Here is a 14895-nt window from a genome sequence, read left to right on the forward strand (position 1 = left end):
ATAAATAAGGAAACACAAGCTTTAAATTATACATTAAACAAGATGGACTTAATTGATATTTATAGGACATTCCATCGAAAAATAACAGAATAAACTTTCTTCTCAAGTGCTCATGGAATAGTCCCAGGATAGATCATATCTTGGGTCACAAATCAAGCCTTGATAAATTTAAGAAAATTGAAATTGTACCAAGTATCTTTTCTGACCACAATGCTATGAGACTACATATCAATTACAGGAAGAAATCTGTAGAAAATACAAACACATGGAGGCTAAACAATACATTACTTAATAACCAAGAGATCACTGAAGAAACCCAAGAGGAAATCAAAAAATACATAGAAACAAATGACAATGAAAACACGATGACCGAAAACCTATGGGATGCAGCAAAAGCAGTTTTAAGAGGGAAGTTTATATCAATACAATCCTACCTCAAGAAACAAGAGACCTTTTAAATAAACAACCTAACCTTACACCTCAAGCAATTAGAGAAATAAGAACAAACAAACAAAAAACAAAGTTAGCAGAAGGAAAGAAATCATAAAGATCAGATCAGAAATAAATGAAAAAGAAGTGAAGGAAACAATAGCAAAGATCAGTAAAAGTAAAAGCTGGTTCTTTGAGAAGATAAACAAAATTGATAAACCATTTGCCAAACTAATCAAGTAAAAAAGGGAGAAGACTCAAATCAATAGAATTAGAAATGAAAAAGGAGTAGTAACAAGTGACACTGCAGTAATGCAAAAGATCATGAGAGATTACTACAAGAAACTATATGCCAATAAAATGGACAACCAGGATGACATGGACAAGTTCTTAGAAAAGAACAACCTTCCGAGAATGAAGCAGGAAGAAATAGAAAATATAAACAGGTCAATCACAAGCACTGAAATTGAAACTGTGATTAAAAATCTTACAACACACAAAAGCCCAGGACCAGATGGCTTCACAGGCGAATTCTATCAAACATTTAGAGCACAGCTATCACCCCTCCTTCTCAAACTCTTCCAAAATATAGCAGAGGGAGGAACACTCCCAAACTCATTCTACAAGGCCACCATCACCCCGATACCAAATACAGAAAAAGATATCACAAAGAAAGAAAACTATAGGCCAATATCACTGATGAACATAGAAGCAAAAATCCTCAACAAAATACTAGCAAACAGAATCCAAGAGCACATTAATAGGACCATACACCATAATCAAGTGGCATTTATCCCAGGAATGCAAAGATTCTTCAATATCCAAAAATCAATCAATGTGATACACCATATTAATAAATTGAAGGAGCAAATGATTATCTCAATATATGCAGAAAAACTTTCAACAAAATTCAACACCCATTTTTGAAAAAAACCCTACAAAAAGTAGGCATAGAGGGAACTTACCTCAACATAACAGAGGCCATATAGGACAACCCCACAGCCAACATCATTCTAAATGGTGAAAAACTGAAACCATTTCCTCTAAGATCAGGAACAAGACAAGGTTGCCCACTCTCACCACTATTACTTAACACAGTTTTGGAAGTTTTAGCCACAGCAACCAGAGAAGAAAAATAATAAAAGGAATCCAAATCAGAAAAGAAGTAAACCTGTCAGTGTTTGCAGAGGACATGATACTATACATAGAGAATCCTAAAGTTGCTACCAACAATCTACTAGAGCTAATCAATGAATTTGGTAAAGTAGCAGGATACAAAATTAATGCACAGAAATCTCTTGCATTCCTATACACTAGTGATGAAAAATCTGAAAGAGAAATTAAGGAAACACTCCCATTTACCACAGCAACAAATAGAATAAAATACCTAGGAATAAACCTACCTAAAGAGACAAATGACTTGCATGAAGAAAACTATAAGACAGTGAAGGAAATTAAAAATGATACAAACAGATGGAAAGATATACCATGTTCTAGGATTGGAAGAATCAACACTGTGAAAATGACTATACTACCCAAAGTAATCTACAGATTCAGTGCAATCCCTATTTAACTACCAATGGCATTTTTTGATAGAACTAGAACAAAAAAATTTCACAATTTGTATGGAAACACAAAAGACCCTGAATAGCCAAAGCAATCTTGAGAAAGAAAAACGGAGCTAGAGGAATCAGGCTCCCTGACTTCAGACTATACTACAAAGCTACAGTAATCAAGGCAGTATGGTACTGTCACAAAAATAGAAATATAGATCAATGGAACAGGATAGAAAGCCCAGAGGTAAACCCACGCACATATGGTCAACTTATTTTTGATAAAGGAAGCAAGAATATACAATGGAGAAAAGACAGCCTCTTCAATAAGTGGTGTTGGGAAAACTGGACAGCTACATGTAAAAGAATGAAATTAGAACACTCCCTAACACCATACACAAAAATAAGCTCAAAATCGAGTAAAGACATAAATATAATGCCACACTATAAAACTCTTAGAGGAAAACATAGGCAGAACATTCTATGATGTAAATAACAGCAAGATCCTTTTTGACCCACCTCCTAGAGAAATGGAAATAAAAACAAACATAAACAAATGGGATCTAATGAAACTTAAAAGTTTTTGCACAACAAAGGAAACCATAAATAAGATGAAAAGACAACCCTCAGAATGGGAGAAAATATTTGCAAGTGAAGCAACTGACAAAGGATTTATCTTCAATATTTACAAGCAGCACATGCAGTTCAATAGCAAAAAAAGCAAACTACCCAATCCAAAATTTCTCCAAAGAAAATATACAGATTGCCAGCAAACACATGAAAGGATGCGCAACATCACTAATCATTAGAGAAATGCAAATCAAAACTACAGTGAGGTATCACCTCACACCAGTCTGAATAGCCATCATCAAAAAATCTACAAACAATAAATGCTGGAAAGGGTGTGGAGCAAAAGGAATCCTCTTGCACTGTTGGTGGGAATGTAAATTGATAGAGCCACTATGGAGAACAGTATGGAGGTTTCTTAAAAAACTGAAAATAGAACTACCTTGTGACCCAGTAATACCACTACTGGGTATATACCCTAAGAAAACCATAATTCAAAAAGAGTCGTGTACCACAATGTTCACTGCAGCACTGTTTACAATAGCCAGGACATGGAAGCAACCTAAGTGTCCCTCAACAATGAATGGATAAAGAAGATGTGGCACATATATACAATGGAATATTACTCAGCCATAAAAAGAAACAAAATTGAGTTATTTGTAGTGAGGTGGATGGACCTAGAGTCTGTCCTACAGAATGAAGTAAGTCAGAAATAGAAGGACAAATACCATATGCTAACACATATATATAGAATCTAAAAAAAAAAAAAATTGGTTCTGAAGAACCTAGGGGCAGGACAGGAATAAAGATGCAGATGTAGAGAATGGACTTGTGGACATGGGGATTGGGAAGGGTAAGCTGGGACAAAGTGAGAGAGTGGTATGGACCTATATATAGTACCAAATGTAAAATAGCTAGTTAGTGGGAAGCAGCCACGTAGCACAGGTAGATCAGCTCAGTGCTCTGTGACCACCTAGATTGGTGGGATAGGGAGTGTGGGAGGGTATCGCAAGAGGGAGGAGATATGGAGATATATGTGTATGTATGGCTGATTCAATTTTTTATAAAGCAGAAACTAACACATGACTGTGAAACCATTATACTACAATAAAGATGCAAAAAAAAAAGATTTGACCATTTCAAAATAGTATGTCATTAGAACCTGAAATACAATGAAAAATTTATAGAAATATAAGGAGAAATTGACAAATTATCAGCATTAATATATTAAGCCAGAAATGCAGAAAATGCACAGAAAGTTAGCAATAATTACATAAACTTTTCATGGAGAAATCATAAAAGAATGAAAATATTCTCAAGACTATAAAAATAAATGGAATACAAAAATAATGTTTTTGGATTAAAAAGTCAACACCATAAAATATTAGCTATTAGTAAAATATCTATAGATTCAATTAAATTTCAATATAAGTTTCAACTTTTTCTTAGTCTTATAGAATATGTGAAGAGTAAATCTACCTGTCCAGATGTAATGACATATTCAAAGCTATGGCAATTAATATGCTATGATATATATCTAAGATACATAGATCAAAATAGGCAAAACAGAAGCATGTGCATTTATGTATTTCAAGTAGATAAAAAGTTGAAAGATGAAATTAGTCCTTTAATTGTTGGAAGAGAATATAAGGAATTATATTTGTGACTCTGAAGAAAAGATAATAGATTTATGTATGTTCATTTAAAATTTTAAAAAGAGGGAAAAATCATAAGCTACATATTGGGATGATTTTCCTACACATTTAACTAGCAAAAAAATAGTGTCCAGAAAATACAGAGAACTCCAACAAAACATTAAGATGACAAATATTACATTAGGAAAAAAAAGGCTAAATTCATGAAAGGCTTTGGAAACAGGAGTATTCAAAAAAACAAAAATTTACCAAAGTTATTAGCAAGTCAGGAAAATGCAAACTAAAAACACAAGGTTAAATATTTAACTTCTTATAGGTACGCAAATTTCAATATATACTAACAGTTGGCAAGATTGGAGGGCAATGAAAGTTCATCCAGTGATAATTTTAGGGCCAAATGCTCTGGAAAACTGCTTGGGATAGGATAATAATTTATCCTATTCATATCCTAAGTCTCCCTTATTTCTAATGGGATTTTTTGTAATAACAAGAAACTGAAAAAACCTAATAGTTATTAGGGGTAGAAAGGAGGCATAATTGTTAGATACATTCAAAGCTATCGAAATCAAAATAAAATGAAATGTGTATCGGTATGAATGCATCTAAAAATATAAGAAAAAGGAACTCAAAGTATACAATAGTATCCTTTGTATGTAAACTTCATAATATTGTAAATATTAAATAACAGCCTTTTTAGGAATGCAAACATGATGGTAAAAACTACAAACTCCTTAATTTTATTTAAAACAATACAAATAAAAACCCTGACCATATCTAAAAATAAATCTTGAAGTAACCTATCTCAGTGAAATATGAAATTGACACAACAGGATTAGAATTTTCAGTGTGGCAATTATGGATTGCACTTTATTTCCTTCAAAAGTTTCTTGGGAGCTTATAGATGTTTTCTATGCATCAGTGCCAGTAACTGCATAATTGGAGCCACAATCAAATTTATTTTACACTGGGAAAGTAAATGCTATGAGACAATGGAGTAGTATTTCACTAATACATATGTACAAGAAAGTTCATGGAATCATGCTTCATAATTACCAAAATCTGGAAACTACGAATATGCTCTTTAACAATAGAATGGATAAGTTGTGGCATATTCAGAGTGGAATAATCTACAGGAATAACAACCTTTAAATCTACATAACAATGTGCATTGTTTTCATCTGCTCAGACTGCCATTAAAAAACAAACAAACAAAACACCTCAGACAGTGTCATTTCTTAAACAACAAAAATTACTGGGCCTCCCTGGTGGCACAGTGGTTGAGAGTCCGCCTGCCGATGCAGGGGATATGGGTTCGTGCCCGGGTCCGGGAGGATCCCACATGCCGTGGAGCGGCTGGGCCCGTGAGCCATGGCTGCTGGGCCTGTGCGTCTGGAGCCTGTGCTCCGCAGCGGGAGAGGCCACAACAGTGAGAGGTCCAAGTACCGCAAAAAAAAAAAAAAAGAAAAAAAATTACTTATAATTCTGGTGTCTGGCAAGTCCATGACCAAATTTTTTGGCAGGGTTCAGTTTCTAGTCAGAGTGTGCTACTTCACTTACAGAGGGCTGTCTTCTTGCTGTGTCCTTAGGTCTCAGAGACAGAGCAAGCACAGTGGTTTCTCTTTTTATAAGAACAGTAATCCTATCAGGTAAGAGCCCCACCTTTACGATGTGATTAACCTTAATTATCTCCTAAAGGACCTAATTCCAAATACAGTCACACTGTGATTTAAGGTTTCAACATATGACTTTGGGGATATACACACAGTCCATAACATGGCTGCATCTCACAAAGTTCATATTTATTAACAGAAGCCAAGATAAGAGTATACACTGTACGATTCCACTGATTAAAAATAATAAGTATAGCAAGAGAAATCTATGCTATTACAAGTTAAGGTAGTGGTTGCCCTTGAGGAAGGGCTGGTCTTAACTAGAGGGAATGTGAGTTACATTTCTGTAGCTGATAATATCTGATGTCTTAACCTGGGTGCTGGTTGCACGAGTGTGTTTGGTTAGTGACAATTCATCAAGTTTACAGTTATGATATATGCAGTTTCTTTATGTATTTACTTCAATAAATGATTATAAGCTTATTTCAGCTGTTTGGTGGAATAAATATATATACACATCTTAAATCTATTTTTAAACATGGCACGTTGAAGACTGCTATTAAATAAACAATAGCTTTAAAATCTGAAAAATATAGAAATTGAAAATGGATGAAAATCAGTTAAGTAGCTAAATATAAAATAAGGCTAATGTAGCAAATTTAATGTCAGACAAAATAGAAGAAAATGTAAGTGTAAGTAACCATAAAAATAACCATAAAAACAGTAGGAATAAAGCAAAATATAGAGGACTCTACTTTCTACAGCTATAATTATTGGACACCTAGGAAGAACTATTAATTTTTATAATCTCATTATAGAACCAATAAAATTATCTTAAAACAGTCAAACCCGCTGTAAATGAACAAGAATGTAACCAAGTTATTTAACTAAATTAAATTACAAATTGTACCTATAACTCTTGGCTTGTTGAAGACTGAAAAATAATTATGCAAGTAACCTTCCTATCACCATTAATAAGATTATGCTTGCATTAAATACTATATGTTGAGTTTATGCTGCAGAAGCAAAATGTTGAAAAATACCAAAAACATTTTTTTAAATGGGGAAAACTATTACGCTCAATAACAAAACAAGGGGGAAAAAATATATATATATGTATATTTTAGAAGAGTCTTTGGAAAAACTTTAAAAAAGGAAATGAGAAAGAAAACTACTGTATCAGAGACTAAGAACAGATAGTTGTCTTGAGAAGGAGACAAATTCTCCTACAAATACATAAGTTTTTACTTATGAAGAATAAGAACTTTTGGGTTTTGCTGTTTCAAAATCAGTTAAAATTTTTTTCATATAATTTCATAGGCCACAAAGAGTGACAGATGTAAAATATAGTAGTGTTTCAATTTATAACATTTGATGGAAAAGTCTCATCAATTAATTTATCAAGCTTTGGTCAAAAATATATTGTATCAAAAATACATAAATTTTATATTTGTGCTGACTAGATAAAATTATTGCTCTAGTATGATTTGACTTAATAAAATTATTACTCTTGTATGATTTAACAAAGTTAAAGAGACATGTACCACAATGTCCTTTGCAGCACTATTTACAATAACTGGGACATGGAAGCAACCTAAATGTCCATCAACAGATGAATGGATAAGAAGATGTGGCACATATATACAATGGAATATTACTCAGCTATAAAAAGAAATGAAATTGAGTTATTTGTAGTGAAGTGGATGGACCTAGGGTCTGTCATACAGAGTGAAGTAAGTCAGAAAGAGAAAAACAAATACCATATGCTAACATATATATATATGGAATCCAAAAAAGTGGTACTGATGAACCTAGTGGCAGGGCAGGAATAAAGACACAGACATAGAGAATGGACTTGAAGACACGGGGGAAGCTGGGGTGAAGTGAGAGTAGCACTGACAATATATACACTACCAAATGTAAAACAGATTGCTAGTGGGAAGCAGCAGCATAGCACAGGAAGATCAGCTCGGTGCTTTGCGTCGACCTAGAGGGGTGGGATAGGGAGGGTCGGAGGGAGATGCAAGAGGGTAGAGATTTGGGGGTATATGTATATGTATAGCTGATTCACAGATATTCCTTTATCTGTGCCAAGAAGTATACCATATGGCTCAGTTGTGCATATTATGGTTTCATTCATAATTATTTTAACAGGATGGCAGTTGTATATATATGTTGAGTTTTAGTTAATGAACAGAGTTTTATTTTCATCTTTAGCAGTGGCAAGTGCCTAGATAATGGCTAAATCTAAAATATAGAGTATTAAAGTTATAAACATGTTATCTAGTGATAAATAGATATATACCAAAAGAAGTGGTTAAAAGTCAACCTTTGGGATATAGGTGTATATAGGAGGGAAGCAAGAGCAATGGTAAAACTTTACAAGTCTCTATAATTTTGGCACAATAAAAGTTAAACTGAAGTAATGTGAGGACACATAAATCTACATCAATTATGAGATGTACATCTTTGTTGTTTTGTGATAGTCAAACATTATCAACATTTCCTCATTACAATTATAAACAAGACACCACAGCTTGTGAAGATCTCATCTTCTGTAACCTCAGCTTACCTCCATGGATATCCTAAGTAGTTTGATTTTTTTTCACAAGTTTGTATGCTTCCCCTTTTTTTTTATGGTCAAGATAGTTAACAATGCTGTACTATATATTTGAAAGTTGCTAAGAAAGTAGATCTTAAATATTTGCTATCAAACAAATGATAATTATGTGAAGTGATGGAAGTGTTAAGTAACCTTAATGTGGCAATACATGCAGGTCTGTCAAATCATCAAGTTGTATATGTTAAACTTACACAATGTCGTATGTTAATTATATCTCAGTAAAGCTTGGGAAAGAAAAAAGTCATTAGACTGGAAAAAAAATGTCAGCAGTTGTTCTTGTATGTGCACTGATGCTGATCAGATCAATGGGAGACTTGCTTCTGTTAGCTAAAAAAGAAATTTGGTGAATTACACAGTTGACCCTTGAACAAGACAAGTTTAAACTGCATGGGTCCATGTATAAGCAGATTTTTTTTCACTATTGAATACTACATTATTACACAATCTGTGGTTGGTTGAGTTTAGGATGCAGAAGCTCAAATGCGGAGGAACTATGTAGTCAAAGGGCCAACTATAAGTTATACACAGATTTTCAACTTTGTGGAGGGTCAGTGCCCTTAACCCCCACACTGTTCAAGGGTTAACTGTATTTTTAATGGAAGCCAGTCAAGACAGCAGACAAAGCCTTTACATAATACAGATAGTCTGCCCCATATATGAGGTCTATTCTTCTCAAGTAGGGAAAATCTGTGCAATGGAGCTATAGATCCTGCAGAACTAGGGTCTGATGTTCTGTTTCTCCCAAGTTCTTTCTCTGATAAATTTTCTTTCTCTTTGTTTCAGTGACTATGATCAATTTAGGACTATTTAAAAGTTTCCCCTTCAGGCTTTCCTGGTGGCGCAGTGGTTGAGAATCTGCCTGCTAATGCAGGGGACACGGGTTCGAGCCCTGGTCTGGGAGGATCCCACATGCCGCAGAGCAACTAGGTCCGTGAGCCACAACTACTGAGCCTGCGCGTCTGGCGCCTGTGCTCCGCAACAAGAGAGGCTGCGATAGTGAGAGGCCCGTGCACCGCGATGAAGAGTGGCCCCCGCTTGCCACAACTAGAGAAAGGCCTCACACAGAAGCGAAGACCCAACACAGCAAAAATAAATAAATTAATAAACTCCTACCCCCAACATCTTCTTAAAAAAAAAAAAGTTTCCTCTTCTTATAAGGTGGCTTTGGCTTTGCATCTCTTTTACAGTTTAACACTCAGAAAGCAAAAACTTCAAACACTTTTTAAAATATGGTAATTTCCTTCCTGCCTTATAGAATCATCAGTAAGTTACCGTCACTTATTTTTCTCAGTTGGCTATCAGCATTGATTCAGCTTTCATCATTTAAACACAAATCTCAAATTTTTTTCAATTTAATAAAATATTTTTAAAAACCCTCATGCCTGGCTTTATTTCAGTGGTTTTATTCTCTGTGAATTTAATTGTGCCTATGCATTTTCTCTATTTTTGTGTGAATATTTCTTAATGGCATTTTAAGTAATTTACAACAAAACTCAAGACAATATTGTTAGCTCAGGCCTCTCTGGCTCAGTGAAAAATACTCATTAATTTTGGGGGGAAGAAAACATAGGAACAGTTATACCACACTTTGAGGTAGCACTTGTTCTTAATTAACTCTAATAGACATGATATATTCATTTTCTACCTCCTTCTCTCATATTTCATCTTTCCTGTAACTTGAAAACTTAAAAAATTTCTTGGGTATCATATGACTATGTGTGGACTATTTTTTGAATTTCCTCATCTTAAGTTATTTTAGTTTGATAATGTCTACTGTGTTCATCATTTTTAACAATAAAATTCATCAGGTATAAAGAAACTTGTGAATAATTTCATGTCAGTGACATACTATCATGAATATTTAGAATGAGAAATAGTTTACATGATTTTTTATGGGACTGTAATGGTGACTTTAAGACTAAAAGCATCTCTGTTCTTCAACTGTGCTCTGAGACCATTTGAACTGTGACATAAAAGGGAAATATCACTTCAGGAATTTAAAAGAACACGAAATATCTGGAGATATATCTGAAGGCATATTTGACATTTCTTATATGCATCCTATTTAAAGGCAATCAGAATAAAGTGGAGACATAGTGTGTATTAAGACAAATACTGATTAACAGGTGGGTAAAATTAAAATTCCACTAGAAATACCAAGAAACTTGTAAGCATGAAGGAGGAAGAAATATGAAACTCAAACTTAAGTGTAATTTTTTAATCAAATTGCTAAAACTGTTCTATTTAAGCCATAAATATCAACTTTGCATTGAAAAACACATGGAATGATATGCCATATCCTCCATATTATATTTAGATAAAAATCTAATTACAACTAACAACTGCAATCAATATATATTTGACTATTTTCTTACAGGATTAAAGCAAATTTGATGTATCATTTTCTTAGAGTCCTCCCAACTATAAATATCAGGTGTTCTGAAAAGTCACCTCTGGACCACTCAAAATTTTTGCTAATGAAACACATATAATTATTCTGGATACAATTATCAACTTTATTAATTAATTTAAAAACCATGCAACCTCAAATGAAGAGGCACTGCTGAAAGCTCAGCTGGATGAGGCAGATTAAGCCTTTTACTTCGTCTAAATCCTCAACATAAATCTTTCCTTTGAATTATCAAGTTTGCCACCCCTTTCCTCTGAAATATTGATTAATAAAGACAGAGGAAAGTTATTTCTAGTCCAGGAGCATAGAACAACATAGAGAGAATATTATACTTGAGTTAAGGTGGTGGAAAAAAGATGTCCTGGATCCTTCTTTGAAACTAATGAGTAAAAGATGATCACATTTTACTAAAGATCAATCAGGTTGAGGTTTTACACACCCTTCTCCTTTGGATGTGTTAAGAAGATGGAGTCTTAATAGAAAATTTCCTCTCTTGTTGTTTAAGCTTGAATATGGGGAAATGTCAGTAGTCCTTCCAACTCTGAACACATTCTTCTAGTATCTTTTTCCTATTAGCCTATTAGCATAAAAATCTTAGTTGGTTTTAGAAGAGGAAAGCTTTTATTCAAAGTTCCCATTTCAGTGGTTCAATTCTCCTCTGTTGCTACTCTGGTAATCTCCATTGGTCTTTAAGAGTATCAGTTACTTTTAATAAGGTAAGATGGGAACTTAAACTTCCCAAAAGGCTTTCTACTTTTTACTAAGATTTTGACAGTGTTTACATTTCTAAAAAATTTGCGTTTTCTTTTTTTTTTCTTTCTTTTTTTTTTTTTTTTTTTTTTTTTGCGGTACACAGGCCTCTCACAGTTGTGGGCTCTCCTGTGGCGGAGCACAGGCTCCAGATGTGCAGGCTCAGCGGCCATGGCTCATGGGCCCAGCCGCTCCACGGCATGTGGGATCTTCCCAGACCGGGGCACAAACCCGTGTCCCCTGCATCGGCAGGCGGACTCTCAACCACTGTGCCACCAGGGAAGCCCTTGCCTTTTCTTATGTGTATGTGTGTAAGAGGCTCATTTTAATATATAACTGTTCCCAGAAATTCTTAAACTCTCTATTTTGGATACTAATATGTTACAGCTGAAACATGAAGGGAAATAAAACGTATGACTATGGTCCTGTGCTACTTTGAAGTTATTTCCTACCTCTCAAATTATATGCATTTCTCAAACATATTCAAAATGCTGAATAAGGAGATATATCAGAGTTCTGAGCTTTGGTCCTCTTTGGCCCCCATTGTTATTTATATGCATATTTTAATAAAATTTAATAATTTAAAAAGTTTATAAACCAGGCCTGTAAGAGGCTTAGAAGTTGCCAAGCTACCCTAACAACAATTAAGAAGCTGAACAAACAGAAAATCAACAATTGTTCTTAGATTCTTAAGAGACGTGAGGTCACAGGGCAAACAACTACCCACAAAATTGGAGAGGCAGGTAAGTACAGAGAATCACAACTTACCAGAGAAGAAACTTGCCATAACCAGTGTGAGGTAGGGAAACCAGAACTGCAATTGACAAATTGCTGGAGGCTCAGAGTGGACTGCTCTTAGAGTTAAAAAATTCAGCAGGACCAAGTCATTGGGCGCACTCCACAATTTGGTGAGTTTTACTTTAGATAGCTCTAAGTAGGTTCCCACAGTCAATATATGAGAAAAATCATCTCATGCTTCCAGTGTACAGAGGGGAAAGCGAACAGTTTGAAATACTCCAGAGCATGCTGTTGTTAATAAACTCAGCCTTCAGGAGAAACTAATTAACTGGTGCCTAATCCACTGAGATATTATCAGATCCTAACTAATCCAGGGGAAGGGAGATGTCCAACTACAGATGGGTAACCTTCCACATAGAAAAAAGGAAATACTCAACTTCAGCCCCCTCTAACCATCCTGTCCTACTGAAGGAAAGAAAGAACTCATAAGCACATGTGAGGCTTACAGTCCATAGCACAGATTCACTAAAACACTGAGATCTAATCACAGGATAATAGAGTATTTCCCACTCTGACAGCTCATCACCATATTAGAGCAGTTACTTTTATGTGATACATCATGTCAAGCTATCAGGAAATAATTACAAGCCATACCAAAAGGCAAAACCACAATTTGAGGAGACTGAGCAAGCATTAGGTCCCAGACATTGTGGGGGTATAATTAATAGCGAAGGTCTCTAATGAGAGAGATGGTAATCCTAAGAAAGAACCAAAATGAAATGCTGGAGATTAAAAACACTGTAACCCTGTAACAAAAATGAAAAATGCCTTTGCTGGGCTTATTATTAGACTGGACCCAGCTGATGTAAGTATCTCTGACCTTGAGCATAACTCAATAGAAATCTTAAAAATGGAAAAAAACAAAAGCTATTGAAAAAGGAGAACAGCATATCCAAGAAAAATGGGACACTACAAATAGTGTAACATACAAATAAAAGAAATCCTAGGAGAAGAGAGAAAGAACAAAAAAAGAAATACTTAAGGGACTTCCTGACTGGCTGGTGGTCAGGACTCAGTGCTTTCACTGCCGTGGACCTCGGTTCGATCCCTGGTAGGGGAACTAAGATACTGCAAGCCGCATGGTGCAGCCAAACAAACAAACAAAAAACAAGACAAACAAATAGAAATATTTGAAACAATAATCACTTAAGCTTCCCCAAATTAATGGCAGACACCAAATGCAGACACAGGAAGTTCAGAGAACGTCAAGCAAGAGACATGCAAAACAGACAGACAAATAAAAAAACCATAAACCCTACATCTAGTCATATAATTTTCAAAGTATAGAAAATCTAATATAAAGAAAAAACCCTGAAGAGATGCCAGGGGTGGAGGGAAACCTTATAAAGTCAGGAAGGTAAGAATTATATCTGACTTCTCCTCAGAAACCATGCAAGCAATAAGAGAATTGAGTGAAATATTTAAAAGGCTGAGAGAAAAAAATAAAGCAGTGTAGAATTCTGTACTGTACAAATTATCCTTCAAAAGTGAAGGAGAGGGACTTCACTGGTGGTGCACTCTTTAAGAATGTGCCTGCCATTGCAGGGGACACGGGTTCAGGCCCTGGTCCGGGAAGATACCACATGTCGCGGAACAGCTAAGCCCGTGGGCCACAATTACTGAGCCTGTTCTCTAGGGTCTGTGAGCCACAGCTACTGAGGCCGCATGCCACAACTATTGAAGCCCACAAGCCTAGAGGCCATGCTCTGCAACAAGAGAAGCCACTGCAATGAGAAGCCCACGCACCACAACAACGAGTAGCCTCTGCTCACCGCAACTAGAGAAAGCCTGTGCACAGCAATAAAGACCCAGCACAGCCAAAAATAAAAATTAAAAAAAAATAGTGAAGGAGAAATAAAGTCTTGTAAGAAATGTTAAAAGTTGTTCAGAAAGAAGGAGAAAAATATAGGTCAGACAGAATATACATAAAGAAAGTAAGAGCATGAAAAAAATGAATAACTGAAGGTAAAATAAAAACCTTTATTTTTTATTCTTAACTGATCTAACAGATAATAGTTTACTCAAAATAATAGCAATAATATATTCAATTATGTATGATTATGGATAATGTGTTTGTGTGTGCTTATGAATAAGTATGAATAAATGAAATTAGTTATACCAATGACACAAGGGATGAGATGAAGAATTTGGATTATTCTGATACTATAAGGTACTTGTACTAGTAGTGAAATGGTATAGAGTTATATGAAATTGGAGTCAAAAAAGTTGTAAATGTATGCTGCTAACTCCAGGGAAACCACTAAAAAAGTAAGTATATATATATGTATACATATATATACATATACATGTATATGTATATATGTATACATATAAACATATATGCTAAGAAATGAAAAAAATGAAATGAGAGATAATGGAATCATACTAAATGCTCAATTATAACAACAAAAGCAGAAGAAAATTGGAAAACAAATATAGGAACAAAGATCAAAGGCAACAAATAAAGAAACTAACAAATATTGTAGATATTAATCCAATT

Source organism: Mesoplodon densirostris, chromosome 6 (assembly GCF_025265405.1).
Source record: "Mesoplodon densirostris isolate mMesDen1 chromosome 6, mMesDen1 primary haplotype, whole genome shotgun sequence".
Taxonomy (NCBI): domain Eukaryota; kingdom Metazoa; phylum Chordata; class Mammalia; order Artiodactyla; family Ziphiidae; genus Mesoplodon; species Mesoplodon densirostris.